Source organism: Hesperophylax consimilis, chromosome 4 (assembly GCF_061612785.1).
Source record: "Hesperophylax consimilis isolate HC1 chromosome 4, BYU_Hcon_1.0, whole genome shotgun sequence".
Lineage (NCBI taxonomy): Eukaryota > Metazoa > Arthropoda > Insecta > Trichoptera > Limnephilidae > Hesperophylax > Hesperophylax consimilis.
This window is the reverse complement of record NC_142839.1, coordinates 11,384,680-11,405,772: the sequence shown is the minus strand read 5'-3', so window position 1 is coordinate 11,405,772 and position 21,093 is coordinate 11,384,680. Positions and strand designations below refer to the sequence as shown.

At 34.1% G+C, this 21,093-nt stretch overlaps 1 protein-coding gene across 1 annotated transcript in view; it reads right to left on the bottom strand.

Annotated features, from left to right (window-relative positions):
* Miga (mitoguardin) overlaps positions 1-21,093 on the bottom strand; it is a 263,084-nt gene that overhangs the window by 115,358 nt on the left and 126,633 nt on the right. The window lies entirely within an intron of this gene.

Below are 21,093 nucleotides of genomic sequence, written 5' to 3'. Positions count from 1 at the left end.
TCGAGCCATGCGTTCTATAGATAGCTATTAGATGGTATATTGATTTGCCGAGTTTGAAATGTACTTCGATGCAGTTTACTAAGTGTATTGGATGTTCTATTATGTTAACAATACTAAATTTATTGCTTGCAAATATTATTATTCCCGAATTTTTATTGATGTCTAATTTGGTAGAAATATAGTTGTACTCAGGTAAGTGATAAGACGGTGACTCATCGTTTGTAAATGTTTCGGATAACACTATAAAGTCCGGTTTTTTAATTAAATTATTTATTTTTAGAATTAATTCATCTAAATTTTTTTGAGCGCTACGGATGTTTATGTGCATAATAATTATATCATTGATGTTTTTAGAAATAATTTTGTTACACGAATCGGTACATATACATTCATATTCTTGAATTTTAATATTTAACTCTAATTCGTTATTTGAGAAATCATCCATTTAATGCATTTTCGGTTGTATTTTACAAAATTATTTATAAGATTTTTATTCAATGTCGTAGTTAATTCTTTCTTTGGCTAATTTAAGCATGTAAGATCGGAACTTACATGTTTCGCTGTTTGTTCGGTGGTCTACTTCATTCATTTTACTGTTCAAGGAGTTTATTTCTTTCTTCTTGTTAGCTGAGTTGCAGTTAGCGCATTTGGGTGGCAGTTCCAGGGATTTACACTCGGAGATGGGATGATCTTTTGAACAGTGCTTGCATGTTGGTTTATTCATTCTATTGTAGCATTTTTGTGCTGTGTGTCCAAATCTTTGACAGTGGAAACATTGGGTAAGAGGACTGCAGTCTTCTACATAGATTCTCATGAATCCTAGATGAATTTTTTTTTTATTAATAAGATGTAGTCTCATTTCGGGATTTGTTTGTAGTATTAAGTTTTTGCTGTTAGTTTTTTTGTTTGTAATGATGGCCTTAACTTGTAATATTTCTTTGTCTTGGTATTTTTCACATATCATTTTGATGTCGTTGTTTTGTTCAATGATGTCTTCTAAGAATTCTTTTTCGGTATAGTCTTTGTCAAGACCTTTGAATATTACGCATGGATCCGTTTTCAGAAGTACCTCCGCTATTATGGTTTTGTCGACTTCATTTATCTTATCTTTTAATTTTTTTGCGTCTTCTTTTTCTGGGCATGTTATTATAAGGTTTTTTTTTGTTTTTTTAATTTCGCATACTCGAATTCCCAACTGCGATATTTTAATCTTTTGTATTTTCTCTTTTATTTTTTCAGTGTCTTCTTCTTTTAAGCTTTTAATTATTATAGGAAATCGTTTTTCTTGCGTTTGTGATATTAAGTTTTTTACTGCAGAAGAGTATGAAAATGGGTATTTTTGTGCTTGGTTTTTTTCTTGAATATCACACTTTTCTTGTAATTTAGCTAATTCTATTGCCATGTGCGATATCATTTCCATGATGTTATTTATTTCTTTCATCATTTTTGATTTGGTTTCTTTGGTAAGTTTATTTTCTTCTATGATTGTATGTAGGTCACTTATGTTTTGTTTAGCCTTTGTTATGAAGGCATGCGGATCAACCGCTTCCTCCATTTTTCCAGGTTAAAAATATATTTTCCGTAAATTTATGTATTTATATAATTTGTCTTGGCTTGAAGGTGTTATTTTATTTATTTACCGCTTACGGCGCTCACTCGCGTCCAACACCGTTGGAGGTTTGGGCGACACTGTATAAATAATTGGGCGATATATATAAATAAATATAATGCCTAAATAATTTAATATTATGTCACAGATTTTACAATAATTAGGGTATTCGCCTTAGGATACTCCCGTTAGGGAAATGTTGCGGGACGGAAATTGACGGCCGGCATAGTCCAGTGGTAACGCATTGGACTGCCATTCCGAAGGTCGCGGGTTCGAACCCGGCGTGCGCAAATAAATTTTATTTGATTAATTTGTGTTATTTCACAATTAATTAATTAAAATAATATATAGTATATTTGCGGCACGTTCCAGAGTGGAAGATACTACCAGTATCACCCTGGTGTAAGACCACCATTCAGAATTGAAACGTTGCTCTAAATGGCTTTAGCCGTGTTTAGTGACTAGATCTGAATAGCCAGGTACTTCCCCACCTTCCTCTTTCCCTTCCCCACTTACCTTCAGCCTCACAACATCCCCCAATTGGGGATGCCATAGTCTCACTGGCTCCAGATGGGAGCAGTTGGGACTCTTGTGAGGTATTCACTATAAAAAAAAAAAAAGATGGGGATGGAAAATAAGAAGAAGAAGTCAAGATATAAATATTGGGAAATTACTAGTGTTATCTGTTTTTATTTTAATTTTAGTGTACACAGCAGACAGAGGGTTAACATAAAAAAATACAAAGAATAAATTTAATTATTACTTATTTATTTTTCTCATCGTACATGAACCACATCACGTACATCGCGTACATCACCTACATGAAGCTAATGATTTTAAGCAACGCTTTGATTCTGAATGGTGGTCTCTCAACACCTCATTTAGGATCGAAATGCAGTATAATAATATAATATTTATTTAAAAATTAAATTAAATCTTAAAAAAAAAATCATAAAAATTCGACACGATGTGAATATGCGCATCGAACAAGCTCTCAAATGAGGGACATGACCTTATAATATATTTTTAGTCTAGACTCTAGACGCTAAAGTACTACTTTACAAATGGACATTAGAATTTTTGAATAAATGAGAACGTACCTACGTATTTTTGTGTATCTTAAAATATTTGAAATTAGTTAATTGAAAATATATTAGATTTTTGCTGTATAAAATGATAATTTTTAATACGTTCATAAATCTGATTTTAACTTTACGATACCCCTTGAAATATCTAATAAAGATGGCAATTTTATCAGACTGATTAACAAGTAACATTCCAAAACATTGCCTAAGTTATATTGTCAAAACATAGTTATTCGTACATAGAAAGATGTATTGCATGATTGTTAAAAATATATAAATCAAATCACAAATAATCTAGAATTTACATCTTAACTAATGAGACTGGCAAAATTTTGTAAATAATCAAAATCAAATTTAATATTGAAAATTGGACAGGAAATAATAGAAACGCTTCTACGAAATTAGCTTATTCACTTTGGAATTTTCTTGGGCAGTAATTAAATGCGTTAAAAACTTATGAAACCTAGCTTTTTATACTACACTGCAGTGAACCTCAAGGTAGTCATAACTTCACTGGACTGCAAATGTAGCCATCCGCACAGTAAGGGTTAAATACCACACGCCTAGTTAATATTTTGACACCCGCGAGAAGATTTATAATATTTTGATACGATGGCGGGTAGGACTTTAAATTCTTTTAACATTTCTAACAACCCACCTCAGGTGTTCAATGTTGAATAATGCATAATAAGAATAGACAACACAAGCGACAAACAAGAAGCAAAGAAGATATTATAACTTTTATGAATATTCAATGAAGCCATGTCAAACCGGTCCATAGTTAACAAGTAATAAACAATACAAAAGATATTCTCGTAATAAATTGTTTAATTCATTTTACAAGGTGCAGTGTCTGCATCTTATGTATATTATTATATCAGTCTTGTTTTAGTATAAATTAATACAAATATATTTTTTAAAGATAACTTATGTTTACAAGACTAAGTTTTTTATGCAAAGCACAAAGGATAACAAATTATTATAAACCATAGTTATTAGTCTGCAACACGTATATAAATTGAAAATATCCTAGAAAAAAATAGATGCCGCAAATAAAAGGTTGTTCAATGGATGGTATTTAGCCGAAATTTTACTGTTTTTTTAAAAGGATTGAATATTTATTTAATAAAACCGGCCATCGGTTCAATAGTTGGAGGTAACATTATTAAAAGCATTACATCTCAATCTGTTTCTAAACTATGAATGAATCACATTATTTAGGAAGACAAATTCATTCAAATCCTTGTACTGTACCGCCCGATATGAGATTTGCTTTTCCTTTCCTGAGGAAAACGTTCATTAAAGAACATATAATATGATCATAACAAAAATTTTTGGTGTCGGGTTGAGTTTTCGGACAAGCCCAAGTTTATTTTGGATTTATTAGTGTAATCTCTTAATTAAATTTTCTCAAAAATAGATCCGATATATTGCGTAGAAAAATGACACTCCTGCGAGATTGGCTTATAGCCAATAGGTTTTCCAAAGTAGTATAAAGCGGAAACTGAACTTACATGAAAAATAGCCAATTTCATCACTGTACTCATTTTATCCTAATACCAAAATTACAATCAAACAGTGAGATTGATTCGATTCAAATATTAAAAGTAAAGAGATTTAATGAGTGCATCGCGCTTTATTTTTTTGCTGTTGAAAATATGTATACTGAAAAATCAAACCAGATCTAACAATGAAAACGTTATAATTTTTATTAATTCGTTAATACACAAAATGGTTTGCTTTGTGAATTTTGTAAGTGTGCCACATTGGCCATAAAATATGCGATAAACTATGATTTTAAATGCCACGAAAATATCGGTCCACGAATATGTACCATAAAAGAATCCATTATGGTTCGTACAATGGTTCATTAAATAAATAACGATATTCATTATGAATATCTGTAAACATACATAATATTTATTAGAATTTATTATGTTTAAACCATTATATGACCAACGTTCAGCAGCCTTAACTTTATACACGTAATAATTATTAATAACGATTTATAAAAGATATGACAAAGGAATAATAAAAAAATCAAATATCTACTATTTAAAAAAAATATATAATTTCAAGCTTTCGGCGATTAAGAGTTTGATCGAATCTTTCGATAGAAATAAAGGGGTACATAACTAGATTAATGTCATAATAAACGTTTTAAAGAGACAACTACCTAAAAATAGAAATACAAAAAACTTTTTTTCATTTACGGCCTCCGTGGTCGAGTGGTAAGGCCTTCGACTAGAAAGAGATCACGGGTTCAAATCTCGGCGCGCGCAACTAAATTTTATTTCATTAATTTGTGTTATTTCACAATTTAAAAAATAATATATAGCATATTTGCGGCACGTTCCCGTGTGTAAGATACTCTCGGTATCGCCCTGGTGTAAGACATTCCGAATTAAAAAGTTGCTTGAAATGAATTTGGCCGTATTTGATGACCAGATCTGATTCTCCATCTCCTTCCCCTCCCTATTACCTTAACCCTCACAATATACCCCAATTGGGGTTGCCATAGTCTCACAGGCTCCACACGGTTGGGAGAAGTTTGGATTCTTTTGTGGTTTTACATATTTAAAAAAAAATATTTATGTAAAGTGTGATTACAAAAGATTTTTTCGATGCCTGTCTCACTAGTAAATACCTGAGTTGAAACAGATTTAGGAGATACTAAACATGTGTTTATTATTTCCGTTTCGTAAGTGGCCAGAAAATGCTACACATTTTCTCCTAATACAGGTAAGTACCATCTGCCGCAAGAAAATATATCCCTAACATGTCCCGAGAAAATTCTTCCTATTTTATTTTTATCAAAAAAACTTGTAAATTCTTTAGAATTTTCTACCATATTATAAACTTTGTTAGCCTAGGAAGCTGCCTAAAGAAAATGGGAGCATGCTCGTTAATCTCCTACAAGACAGGAACATATTGCAAGTAACGTTTCGCTAGGCGACTTTGAGGCGGATATGGAAAATGTATATCTTTGTGACCTCAAATATTCTTTCTAGATCGTAGAAATTGGTCACATATTTTAGAATTCATAAAATGCCATAGTAATGCGTTACAATCGAACAAGCATCAGGGACGTGCCGTTTATTGCGATTATTTGTAGCAATTTATTGAAACGCACGAAACATAATTATTTAAGAAAATAAATTATTATGACTTGAAAACACGTTTTTTTCGTAGGATCTATAAATCCCATTCGAAAAACTATTTTCTAACTAAAGAAACAACATTCTTACATATAATAATCGATCTTCATCGGTCAAAAAGGTTAAGCATATTAGCAGCTTGCTGGTGCTAGAGTAAACGCCCCGGATGCACGCTTTTCTACTTAGAAAACGTGTACGTTTTGTAAGTAAGCGGCAATTCGAAAATCGCAAGAGAGTATTTTAGTAAATCTATTGGCTCAAAAAGTAGGTCAGTAATTAATCAAAAATAAATTCTTAATACAAAGATTTTTATATTTTTTATCATTTTTTTAAACGCAGATAAAAAGTTATTTCTAAAATTAATACATACGACTCATTATTTTCCATAAAATTCTGAATTCTTTATTGAATCTGAACAGACGAACAATCGAAGTTTTCTTTCACCTTGAAAAAATGAGTATTGCTAATTTATTAAGAATATCTTCAAATTATTCGTAATCCGATTAAAACGGGATAGTAGCCCTTAACGAATGAATTTTTAGGATTCCTGATAAAATTTTTATAAATAACGAATGTATTATTGCGATGTCGGAACACGTGCTCATAAAAATCTTAATTTTTTCGAATTCATTCATTGCATATTAGTAAGACAAATGTAGGTGCATGAACACGTGTTTCGATATGCTAACAATTTACTAAAAGTTTATCGGGAAATGGCCTGCTATTCAGTTTTTAACGGGATTAGCAATAATATGAAAAGATTCTTAGTAAATTAGCAATACTAATTTTCTCTGAGCAATGTACTTTTCTCCGACTGCACAGCTAAGACTAAACATATAACAATAGTTTAAAAAAAGATAATATTCATAATAACGTCGTTCTGACGAAAATATTATTATAAGCATATTTTCCACGTTCTATATAGTATTTTTATGATGCCTACCAACGAGGAACGGTTTGAGAAAAAAGAACCCCGTGGCTACATAACATGTCTATAATACATAGATAATGTAACCTAGACTCGAGTGGTGCACAGCTTGCATTGAAGTAGTGTTAGGACTTACATAGAACATACATAGAGCACAGGCCATAGAGCATAGACCTTAGAGCACCCATATAGCATGGAACAAGGGGTAGCGCTTTTATTACGGGGCAGCGCGCGTTAAATTAAATTGACCCACATTCCGAGAGGCGATGACGCCAGAGACTCCGTTGTTCTGGCCGCGCCGAACCCAAGGGGTAAACGGCATGAGGAAAATGTACCAGGATTAAGAGAAAATTGCGTTCATTTCGAGATATGCTAAAATGAACTTTAGATGGAAGTATTAACCATATTTTTACATTGACTATTATTGTAATATAGAATTAGGCACATTAAAGGCATCTTTAGGAAAATGACGAAAGTTTGCTGTTTTCATGTTCATTCTCAGAGCAAAAATACATTTTTCGTATAATTATTCACATGTTCATTATGCTCAGGATCGAAAGTGCGTCTTATAATAATTAAGCAATATAATCATTTTGATTGTAATCATTGAGCAAAAATTAGAGACGCTACTGCGTACTAATTTGTAGAAACTTGTTCCACTATTAGAACGCGATAAGCGATGCGCGTAAACCGGATTCAGTAGTTTTAGTTAGAGCGTTGGGAGAGTTGGAGGTCAGTTGAAAGTACAAAAGCGGAACCTATTTTTTCGCTTCATATCTCATCTAAATATAATATATCAATTGTTGTGATGTGATGTGCGCACGTAACATTCTGTAATATATTGACTTATTACCACGAGTTCTGACAAGCATTGAAATCAAAAAGAGAAATGTTAAAATTAGGACAACATTTTACTGTCTGATATAAATTTTTAGGTTAACTATTTCAGCTCACAAAATCAATTCCATCATGAGCAATGGAGCATTGAAATATCCATTTAACAATATATACTAATGAAAAATAAGAAAAAAGTGTTAAGGCCTCGTAGTAAGCGTTCAAAGATGGTTTGAAAGGGAGATGTGTAAATACGAATGGCAGAGTGAGCGCGCCAATATTATAAAACGCTAATAATTAAGCGAACATGTTGAAATATTTAATAAAGCACTAATCGTTTGAAATAGACCAGAAATCTTTTGACAAATGCTTTAGTTGCATTTAAAGATACACTGTGAATTTTTCATGCCTGTAACATATTAAATATATCACGGGCAAAGTCGGGTAATAAAATTGGTTGGTTTTAAGAAAGAAAACACATTTATTTTTACAAGTTTACATTGGACCGCTTAGAAAAGCAGACAAAAGCCAGCCCACAAGTTTTCCCAGCCATTTATCATCTTCTGACTTCTGTTACCACATCCATCATCATTCTTCTAAGAAGCCGTCGAAATATCGACCGGTTATATCACTCTTATTGCTTATCTACTTATTATGCGTGTAAAAGACAGTACGTGTAACATTTTCGATGTTTTTGTTTTTTTTAAACCGGATTTCACAGTGTTGTTTTTTTAATGCAGAATCTTTCGAGACTGCTATTTCTTAATGATGTCACTTATAAAAGTTTCACAGTTATACATGAAATAATGAAGTCATCGAATCAAAAATATCAGAAGGAGAAAGATAGCTGAAATAAATTAGCTAACACCACATCATTACTCCTGATATTAATCAGCTAACCATCACGTCATTACTTTTTATATTAACTAGTTAACCATCTCGTCATTGCTCCAGATATTAATTGGCTAACCATCGCGTCATTACTCCTGAATTAACTAGCTAACTATCTCGTCATTGTTCCAGATATTAATTGGTTAACCATCACGTCATTACTTTTTATATTAACTAGTTAACCATCTCGTCATTGCTCCAGATATTAATTAGCTAACTATCACGTCATTACTTCTTATACTAACTAGCTAATCATCTCGTCATTGCTCCAGATATTAATTAGCTAACTATCACGTCATTACTTCTTATACTAACTAGCTAATCATCTCGTCATTGCTCCAGATATTAATTAGCTAACTATCACATCATTACTTCTGATATTAACTAGCTAACCATTTTACGTAATTACTCCTGATATTAACTAGCTAACAATTTTACGTCAATACTCATGATATTAACTAGCTAACCATTTTACGTCAATATTCATGATATTAACTAGCTAACCATCTCGTTATTACTTCTGATATTAACAAGCTAACCATCGCGCCTTTACTTTTAATATCTAGCTAACCATAACATCATTGCTTCACAGTGGTAGGCAGAGAGGGTGGTTTGCTACACATTACTACTAACTTATTTACATACATTGTCTTATACTCTTCTGTTACAATACGACGCTCAAGAATATAATTCACTCGACGTGTCACATATTCGAGGGGAGTCACAGATTTTTCTGACACTCCAATCTATTACACATGCGTAAAATATGATATTATATAAACAAACGTTCCTAAACATTAAAAACTGGATAACTTGTATAGCGCCATTTTTGTGAAAAATCACCTCAAGGACGCTAATAAATGGTATTAGTAGTGATCTCATTTCTACAGCAGACTTTCCTCAACTTAGTATTTTATTTTATTTAAAAAGTGTATTTATACTTTAACGCTATTAGTATTTTAATGTAATTACCCACACACAGACAGTACCTCAATAGGTTCTCTTAATTTACCTTTGTTTTATATTTTATAGGTAAGTAATTTTTTTTTCTAAAAATATGTATTATTATTTGCAAAATAATTGGGAATCAATGCAAAAAAAACTTGCAACTTATTCGTTAGGATTGGTATCAGAACTCCATTCCAGACGGAAAGAGTCGCTGGCTTCCTGCCGATATTAAGAGCGCTTATTTATAAATAGCTGGAAATCATAATACAAACGAAGGATATTTCCATCAGCAATGATTAAACAAAAATTATTGCAATTAAAACCACTCCCATGTCGAAAGCTGTTTAAATCAGGTTTCATAAATTTAAAAACATTTTTAATAATAAAATAATAAATAATAATAATACTTGGATAACTTGTATAGCGCCGTTTTTGTGCAAAAACACCTCAAGGGCGCTGTACAAACTGATAATACATTTGTACAGTGGTCTATGTTATTACTTAACTATTTATGGAGAAAATATACAGTTCAATACTTACCTGATAGGTCACTTGAGATTAACACTTAATTAACATTATCTAATTGTTTATTGGCGAAATTTAGATACAGGATTTAGGACTTAATTGAAAAATTGAATATAACTGGACTTTCTCTTAGGATTGGTATATTTAATTTAAGGATACGACAGCTTAAAAAGGTAAGTTTTTAATTTAGACCTGAATTCTGTTGGACTTGTTATGGATCTTAGTTCCGGAGGGAGTTTATTCCAAGCCTTCGGCCCAGATACTCCGAAAGCGCGATCACCAAACTTAGTATTTGGCTTGCGCATAGGTTCTATCAGTCTGCCTACAGCTGCTGATGTTGCTGATCTAAGCGTTGACTGCCTCAGACCAGTGTTTTCCGGGAAGCATAGTTCAGAGATGTAGGGTGGGGCCATTTCATTGATGGATTTAAACACCATCCAGCACAGTTTGTACTGGATTCTTTCAGGGCACTTGAGCCAGTGAAGGTTACGAAGGTGTTCTGAAATGTGCGAATATTTTGAAACCCCGGTTATGAGCCGTGCTGCTGCATTAAACACTGATTGAAGTGTGTCAATTTGATATTTTGGAAGGCTGGCATAAATGCCGTTGCAGTAATCGAGACGTGAGACTACGTAAGAGTTGATAAGTAGTTTTGTTGCTTCTGAAGGAAGGTTTCTTCGGACAGACTTGAGTTGTCTTAGGTGAAAAAAACCGGTGCTTACAGTCCTATTTATTTGACTTTTAAACGAAAAGTCTGAATCTAAATTGACACCGAGAAGTTTGACTGTTGTTTTTGGGATGATATCGCTGCCGGAAATAGTAATAGGTGAATTGTCTATGAAATGTTGACGTTTGTTTGTGGCTACCCAGAGAAACTCAGTCTTAGATGGATTGAGCTTCAGCTTGTTTGAAGACATCCAACGAGTTATTGCTTCTAGACATTCAGTTATACGGATTTTGAGACTATTGATATCATTTGGAGCGCAGTAAAAATAAACTTGCTGATCGTCAGCGTAGCAGTGAGACAAGAGATCAAATGACTCGATTATTTTGGCGACATCATTTGTAAAAAGGATGAAGAGAAGTGGACCCAAAACGGATCCCTGGGGTACCCCTGAAGATAGTGTTGCGAAGTTGGACAATTTATTTCCAACCCTCACGGCTTGTAAGCGATTGGATAAATAAGATACCAGCCAATTTTTTATGTCGGAATTCAAACCAAATGTTTCCTCTAATCTCCTAATGAGGAATTCATGATCAATCGTGTCAAACGCTGCACTCATGTCTAGGAGTGAGATAAGTGATAACTTACCTGACTACGGCCAGAGTTATGTCTGATAGCATACGAAGTAGTCCGGTTTCAGTTGAGTGGAACTTTCTGTACGCAGATTGACGTTTTGCGAATAATTTATTTGAATTCAAGTGACTGGTTATTTGTGCGGCAGCAATTTTCTCCAGGATTTTTGAAATAAATGGTAAGTTTGAAACGGGCCGATAATTACCTAAGTTATCGGGGTCTAGTTTTGAATTTTTCAGGATTGGTGTAACTACAGCTGACTTGAGTGGTTCAGGAAAGTCACCCGTGCTAAGTGATTTATTAAAAACGTGAACTAGGAATGGAGCTAAAACAGTAGAACATTGTTTTAATAACCATGTCGGTATGGGATCAAGACTGCACTGTTTATTAGGCGAGCTTGAAATAATTTTTATTACTTCTTCCAGCGTTGTGGGTTTGAAGGAAGACAAAATTCCTTTAGAATTTAAAGTGAATATTGGCGGAGGGGCGTGAGATGCGGAAGCACGAATGGATTCAATTTTTTCCCGAAAAAAACTTGAGAAAGCTTCCGGGGTAATATCTATTTTCGTTGGAACAGTGACTTCGGAAATTACTGTCTTTATTGAGTTCCAAAGACGTCGCGGGTCGGTTCGCTCAGAGTTAATCTTTTCTTTCCAATAGTCTGATCTTTTGGAATTAATTTTACACGTATACTGTTTTTGAGAAAGGATCCACTCGTCTCTTGTAGTTACAGAAGAGTTTTTCCTATAGGTCCTCTCTAATTTCCGCATAAGTCTCTTCTGGTTTCGACATTCATCGTCAAACCAGCCGTCAGACTTTCGAACTTTCCGTGTTTTTGATGATGTCGGGGCATATTTATCTAACAGACATGAAAGTGTTTTATTATATGTCTTGACAAGTTCGGTAGGGGTCTTTGTTTCCCAAACATTGGGTGTACATAAGAGAGAGGTCTGTAACTCTTCCAGAAAATCGCTAAAGCAAAATTTACGCCATTCCCTTGATACAATTGTTTTATATGGTACTTTAGGCGGGTTAAAATCAATATCAGTGCAAACGAGCCGATGGTCTGACAGTCCTATATCACGAATATCTGCTGAAAGCGGTGGATCACTGTTCTTTGAAATTAGTACATCTAATGTACCACCAGCATCATGAGTTGGGACGTCGACCCATTGGTGGCATCCAAAGCTGGCTAATAGATCTAAGAATTTAACAGTGTTTGGTGATGTCACGCGCTCGAGACGAATATTAATGTCGCCTGTAATAATGAGTGTGTCGGAGAGTCCGACTGAAACTTCCAAAAACTGTGAAAACTCATTATAAAATTCGACTGAGATTTGTTTCGATCCGGGCCTGTAAAGGGTGCACAACATGAACGACGTTCCTGAAGAAGAAACCCTGCATCCAATATACTCAAACGTGTTAAATGTACCGAGAGCTACTTTGTTTAGCCGTAATCCTGGTCGGGCTATTATCGCGACACCCCCGTGATTCACGTGTGAGATATTGTTTGATGGTAGGTCCCTACTAGGTCGGGCTTCTTCAAGAACCACATACCCTAAAGCTCGGAGTCTCTTAATTGAGTACGAATCACTGTTCTCGTGCCAAGTTTCTGTGACAGTAAGGATATGGAGTTTTTGGTCTTTGAAAATATCGTCCACCACCTCTAGTTTGTTGTTAAGGGATCGAGCATTCCAGGAACCAATCGCAAGCTGTCTGCTCCTATAGTTGGCATGTCGTTCTAATCTAATTTCATTTAAGTTGCTGTGGAATTTATCAGAATCGCGGAGGGCTTTAGACGGTAGGTAATTCTGTTTGTCGATCGGTTCGACTACTTGAACATCCTGTACTGACGGAGACTTATTGTTATTTTCATTACCATTGTTATTATTAATAATTTTTGGAACGTATTGTTCCTCCCTGCAAAAATATTTTGTTTTTTGTCCACCGCGACACCCCCTGTATCTAAATTTCACATTCGGATCACGGACTGGATTGTATATGGTTTCTTTTGCAGTCACTGAAGGGTTCAACACACTATCACTTTTAAAACTTATTTTTTTGCAGTGTATGTTTTTTATGATAGCGTCCAGCACGGCAACCACGAAATCTAATTTTACGAGTAGTATAATTATCACGTCCAAGGTCATATAATGATATTTTTGCGGCTAGCCATCAGTTTATGAGTCATGTTGTAGTCGTACTTTTCTTGAAACCGTCATACGTCATAATGAAATGAAATTATTTAACGTTTTCAGGTTTTATAATAATAATAACTATTTATTCCAAAAGGTATGCAGAGGTTGCATTCCACAATTGAAACAATACAAACAAATAATAAAACACAAAAAAAGATTAGTTAAAATAAATAATAAAATAAAATACACACATTTGTTTAAAAAAAGCGTTTATGGAGTATATATCATGGGGCTGACACACTTGCGCTATATTCTCGTGGCTTTGACTATTTCCGTAAATCGCCAAGCTATGAGAGTATAGCGTGGTCTGTCACAGGCATCGGGGTGTCCAGAGTTCCAGCAAATGCATCGATATACAGCTATAGGTAGGTACTCGTACAAAGCCTGAATCTTCACATCCCACATTGTAAACAACTAAATATGTAAATGTAAAGAATTATTATTGATAATTATGTTAAGATAAGAATGTTTCTGTATCTGTTCGTACACGCTAAGATAAAACCAAGCGAGTATAATATTGGTACAGCACCCATGATGTAAATTTTCACAAGAAAACGACGCTGTACAAATTATCCAATTATAATAATAATAATTAATATATTTTACAATTTATTCATTTCAAATAATAAATAGTATACTTGCGGCACGTTATAAAGTGGAAGATACTCTCAGTATCGCCCTGGTGTACGACCACCATTCAGAATAGAAACGTTACTTGAAAAGGCTTTAGCCGTTTTGGTGATCAGATCTGAATAGGCACATTCCTCTTCCCCATCTCCTTCAGCCTCACAACATACCTCATTTGGGGAAGCAATAATCTCACTAGCTCCAGACAGTTGGAATTGTAAAAATATTTAAAAAAAAACTGCGCTGTGCTTCTCACGCATTTTATGAATGTTGATTTCTTAAGAAAGACAAATACTCCCGGGATACGATAACCTGACAATATATTAATAATTCATACTCGCAATCACTTTAAGCGAAAAAATGTTGCTTGTGCAATGATGGAGGACTTAGCCAGCAGAAAAAAAATGAACCCACGACGCCTGGGTTCGAACCCGAAGCATTTATAAACAGTTAAGAGTTGAAAAATTATTCTAAAAACCCCACGCAATATCTAAATGGAGGTATGCTAAACACACATTTACAACCAAATAGCATTTCAGTAAATTTTGCATATTTTTTGTTTTATAAAGAAGGAATTGTTATGACAGACATTTATGGATAAAGACAAAACAAAAATTTGCATAAATTAAACGTAAAAAAATTGTTACAAATTGTACCTACTTTTGGTTGGAAAGTTGAACGAAAAAACGGATTTACGTAAGCACGACATGTATGTATTATGTTATTGTTATTCTGAGTGCTAAAATCTTATTTTCAATGGGGATTTAATATTATGTATGTACATGAAGTATAAGATTATGAAAGACGTGTATTTTAAGCCTAATTGCTTTTAAGTGCTTGCCTTTTACGTAACAGGAACACGTCAAGTAGCATTAAAATCATATTTTGGATTTAAAATTGTGTCAAAGTCATTTTATTGAGATATTGTTTTGTTTGAAATTTTGGAATAAGATGAAAGTTAATAAATTAATAAAGTAAAGTAAAGTGATAAAGTAATTTTAAAGTAGTAAAGGTGATTGAATCCTAAAGAATCCTAAAAATTGGTAGATAACTTATTAGAGTTAAAATATTAGATGAATTTATTTTTTATAACTCTAAATAATTGATATTTTATAAAGAGTACAATATTTGTAAATAAAAGAGAAATGAGTACGTAGTTGACTTGAAATTGAACGAAGAATTGAAGATTGTATTGAGAAAAAACAGAAGAATTCCTGATGTAATTCATACATGTTCATTCATAAAGAGTCTTTGCACGATTGATAAAATTAGAACCTTTGTAATTAATAAATATGTTAAAATATACCCGTTTCGATGAGACAGGCAGATACATTGATTTATAAAAGAAAATACGGAAAAAACGCTTCATGGAAAACATTTTATAAGTTTACTAACAAAAGCATTTTATATTTCTAGAGTTAGGAAAAAAGACGGAACGAAGCAACACTGTCTTACGATAGAATGGGTTGTTTCATAGAATCGGAACAATTCAACGTTCATTTGCAAGTTCTGTGGAAGTCCTATTCAAGTTCTGTTATTATATCGTAATAGTCCAGTTACTTGATAGAACTCAAATAATAACAAAATCTGAAAAGAACTTTCACAGAACTTGAAAATTAATTAACTTTGAAATTTGAAGAATTGTTCAAATTCTCTGAAACAACCCGTCCTTAGGTTCATCCACATTCGTAGACTGCGTCTTGCTTACTCATTTGAATTTTAAAACGACCTTAATTTTTATTTGATTCACTCGTCCTCGACTTTCATGTTCCACTTTCTGCACCGTCTGATTTCATCAAAGTCGCAAAAAACAGTAAAATAAGGAAAATATAGTCTTATTACTCGTACGTAACAATCTCAAAAGATCAGTGAGTTCAGTTGATATCTACCGAGGCTTATCTGGTACACAATATTTCAATTTCTGATTACCGGGGACCACTATAATTCGTAGCAAAATTATGACTTCGGTCAAATTTATTATATAGGCACAAACATGCGGACGAAAATGTAAAATTTAGAAAATATACCGCCAGTGCCAAGTGTTTATTCTAGCTCATAACATTATTTACAGTTCGGGTCAATGTCTCGTGCGGAGGACAAATAAATTCACGCGAGTTTCCCCGGTTTACGAGAAAATTTGTGCGCAAAAACAGAGTAGCATACGTCACTGATTATGATAAAAGAATAATTTTAGAGAATATATTATATTAAAATGTTTTTTACTTGGCGTTGCTAATTTTCAAATTTCTCCAACGCATTACAGGCATCAAACATTTTTTAGAATAAGTTATATTTATAATTTTTTACATTATTCACGCATTATCGAAATTCCTCTTTCTCCCAAATGTCTACAAAATATTTAAAAAAATAACATGAAAGACCGATACCATTGTGAATTGTTACTACATATTATTTATACACCACCTACATCTAGTTTCTAATAAGTTTCGTACACCCCGTCACGGATTGGTGTGGCTCAATCTGTCTGTACAGATATAGAAACAATAGCGCGTGTTGCTTTTATGTCCAACAGATGGCGCTGTTTTAAAATAAACATGTTTTTACCTGTCACACGTGATATCTCTATAATATATGTACTTAAAATCACATGCATATTCAAATCCAAGGGTTGTGTCAAAATTTCAAAGCAATCGGTGTAGAAATTTTGGAGATTTAAGATTTTGAGCAAACGAACATGAGCATGTTCTTCAATGAACATTAAAATTTTATTTGTTTATATACATAGATAGATTAACACGTTTGAAAATTATTACCGGGATGTACAACTTTGTACATCCCGGTAGGCAATTTAGGAACGCTTTTGCTTTTCAATTCAGTTACTGATTATTTTACACTCTACTAACATGTTTTATTTTTTTATTTTATTTTTTTTTTTTAAAAGAAAGACAAACATTCCCGGGTTACGAATAACCCAACAATGTTTGAAAATCTCCTACTACCACCACAGAAAGCCGACAATGTTGCTTGTGTTGTGATGGAGGACTTAGCCAGCCGAGGAATCGAACACGCGACGCTCGGGTGAGACCCAAGCGCTATGCCCACTCAACCACTGACCGGTCAATTTATATATATACCGGTTTATATTAGGTCAATTTTCGTATTACTTGCACTTATCATATTTTACCTGTAAATTGTGTATAAGAGTACAGAAATAAACAAATACACACTCATAATAAATTCCAAAACAATCTCTAGTAAAAATAATAAAATCATTTCTTATTTAATAGTCCACACAACACAAGCCTTGTATATAAGTGCAAAAATAACCTCGAAAGTACTGTAATTATGCGAAATACAAGAAAATTCGAAAGACATTCAAATTAATTGACAAGCCGATCGGAGAAAGGCGAACAAACCAACTTTTCTGTGATTTGTCAATAAATGAATCTGACAGTATACAGGCAATCTGCTTTCGAATTACTAGTCCTTTATACAATGGCTCAATTGCTGGCTACGTAAAAAAACTAAATTACGTATCCCAAATTGGTTCCCATAAAAAATCACAAACAAAAGTTGGGCTTGTTTCTAAAATTTAATATTTTGTTACAATATTTAGTTACACAATTTTACAGTGTTATAATTTAGGGTGACCGGATAAATCATCACAATGATAATTCATCACATCTTTAAAAAGTTATATAAAGTCATGGAAAGTGATGAAACAAAAATTTTAGTAACTGGGTTAAGTAGGTTAGGTTAGGTTAGGTTATTTTTTTTTTCATCGTTTCTAATGTCTTTGTATCACTTTTTAAAAGTGTGTTGAATTGTCACCGTGTTGAGTTATCATGGAACCATAATTTAGCCATCTCACTCAATTTTATAGTCGCCAGGTGATTCGTTTAAGAACGAGCATTCAGATCCTGCGCAGAAAAGTCCCACAACGGACAGCGCTGCTTTGCCTTACTTTAGCGAACTTTACTCTGCGCAGAGTCTAGATATTTAAATGTGCGATCTTGGATGGTCAGTTTACGACTGATGTCAAAGTTTATTCAAAGCGTTCTCGAACCATCCTGGTGCCAAAAATATGGTCACGTGGTTTGCCTCCAAGCCAATACCCAATACTGAAAAGATAACCATGGCAAGTCTTTCCATTTGGATGTCAAATAAAACAACGAAATAATAAAAATAAAGTACCATAGTCTTACCCCCAATTTTGGAATATAGTGAAGTGGAAGGTGGGAAAGAGGAATATAAATAAGCATCTAGAATTGGTTATCAAAAAAATTAAGAATAATACACAAAGCGGCGTGTTTCGTGATTGAAATATTTGCCCGATTTGGGCCTATATTTCCATACAAAACTGTATTTCACCATGATTACGAAATTCAAATGGGATAGCTATATATAATTTTAGGCAAGTATAAGAGAGACAGACCGCGTGTAAAATGGTCTAGAACCAAAAGGTAATAAGCCATTGCCACATTATTTCCATTCAAATTTATATGGAAGGCACTTCTAGTTTTCTTTGTATTCTAATCAAAAAAAAAATCTAAAGCCCATTGATTGTATCAGCAATTGAACCAACTACAGTTCTATAATCGTTTAGAATATTCACGAACTGATGAACGAGGATAGTAGTTGGATTAGCAGGAAGTCACACGAGCATAACAAATGCTCCACAGCCAGATTACTCCTAAGTGCGGTGTTTTGTTTAGAGCACTAATCATCGTCCCATTGTGGTGCGCCCCCGGCAGTACTTCGCGCACCAAATGTCCACCTGATGATCCATCACCACCACTACAGATCTGACTTTGACTGGTGATGCTTGCGTGTCGCCTTGTTGGAGTGCAAGCGTGCCTACACGATGAAGGTAAGGTTTAATAATCGTAGAGTATAGATTTAGGGATGCAATTCCATGTGCAAGAAAGGATTTAATTATTAATCTAAAAATCTGGTAATAATAATTTGCAATATAAAGTGTTGATGCAGTAAAACTATTGGTAAGGTGAGTCAAGAAAAATGCACAGCTTGTTTAGGAAAATTCGCTTTATCTACTTGCATATATACAGGGTGTATCGGCACCAAAGATATTAGAATAATAATAATAATAATAATAATAATTGGATAATTTGTAGAGCGCCGTTTTTGTGAAAAATCACCTCAAGGGCGCTGTACAGTTTATTTCCTAGGATCTACATTTGTTATTTAGACCAACTGTGCCAGCACGAGGTTCGTCATCCGTTCAGGTATGTGTCTGCCGCCAATATAGCGCTGACATGTGTCTGCTGCCAATAAAGAGCGCCGACACAACATCCTCACATAAACAACAAACCTTGGCAGCACCGCTGTGACGCTCGACAAAAACAGAAGATGGAGACTCTGCTGCAAGAGTCCTAGGTAGCGAAGGAACTGTACCAGCTGCTGCAGGGAGAGAGACTACCCCGTCCACCAACTGTGCCAGCACGAGGCTCGTCATCCGCTCAGGCATGTGTCCGCCGCTAATATAGCGCTGACATGTGTCTGCTGCCAATAAAGAGCGCCGACACAACATCCTCACATAGATAAAAGACCTTGGCAGCACCGCTGTGCAAAATCACCTCATCCTAGTCTACCCTAGCCTCTCCAGTCACCTTCCAGCCTTTCATGCCACCTAGTGCATCCTCTCGACCCTTTCAGACTCCTTCCTGGCTCCAATACCTAAATAAAATCCAGCAAAAAAAATAAAAAAATAAAATTCTTTCTATTGTCGTGATCCGACGACTTCACACTTCTGTCTCAGACCCTTAGGGCTCGCTTATCGCAGGCTATCATAAACAAAATCTTGAACCAAAGTCAAAGTGAAGTTTATGTGTGTCATCTGTAACAAAATACATAAACAAAAACAGAAAATAAAAACAAAAACTTTATGTTGATTTAGTATTTTTTACCTACACAACATATTAAATGGCAAAAAAATAAACATAATAAAGAAATACATAAAATTAAAAACAAATAGAAAAAATACAACTTTTCGCATAGCAATACTATTCACTACGGATGATAATAATGTAATTTTCACAACAAAAAAATCGAATAAAATAAAAGTATTTTAATTTATTAAGCTTATTTTTTATATGATATCAAGTTATGGTTGAAAGAACGAGATATGCTATGTTGGCCGCCGGACCGTAGGCGGAGTACTACCTAATTAGGGTACTTTGAATACTATCGGGACGTGTACGCACAGACATCTGTTCTATGTATTAGTGCGGATACCTTAGCGTAGTATTGGTGAACAAAACCGGCGACACTGGGCAAAACAATTCCACACAGTATGAACTGCTCATAGCACATCTCGTTCTTCTAATTTCTTTGATCGGCACGAACCCGACAAACTTTAACCAGCTATTCCTTAGCACTTTTGGAGTAAAAAATGTTATGGACACTTTGCTGTCCGGTAACATTTAAAAAAAAAAAATTACTATTCATATTTTCACCACATGTCACCAATGTTTTATCCTTTGTCAAAGTTTGAAAACCCATCTGGCAATATTTTGTTCGAGTTTCGTTGAATAATGTACGTACGTACCTACGTTGTCGCTCTTTTACAATCACAACGAAACGGCACGGCACCATTCGTCTCATTTTTAACTATGATTATTTAGTGTGTACGAAAGAGCGAGGACACTTTTTGACACACTTGCTAATAACAGCTGTTGTACACACCGAATAACCCGAAAATATATGAAAATATCCTACTACCACCACAGTAAGCGGAAAATGTTGCTATTGTCGTGATAGAGGACTTAACCAATCGAGGAATTGAACGTTCGACGCCTGGGTGGGCGTGACTCAAACACGATGCCAACTCAGCCACTGATCGGTGAATTCTTTGGTGTGAATTTTCCATGTGGAACTGTTTTGAGTTATCAATTAAGACTTTTAAAAATACGAATAGATAATGTTCATTAAATTTACAGTTTTCAATTTTCGACAAAAAGAAAGGTGTGGAAAAGAGTGTCTTCCATCTACCGAGGCAAAAATATCCTAGTC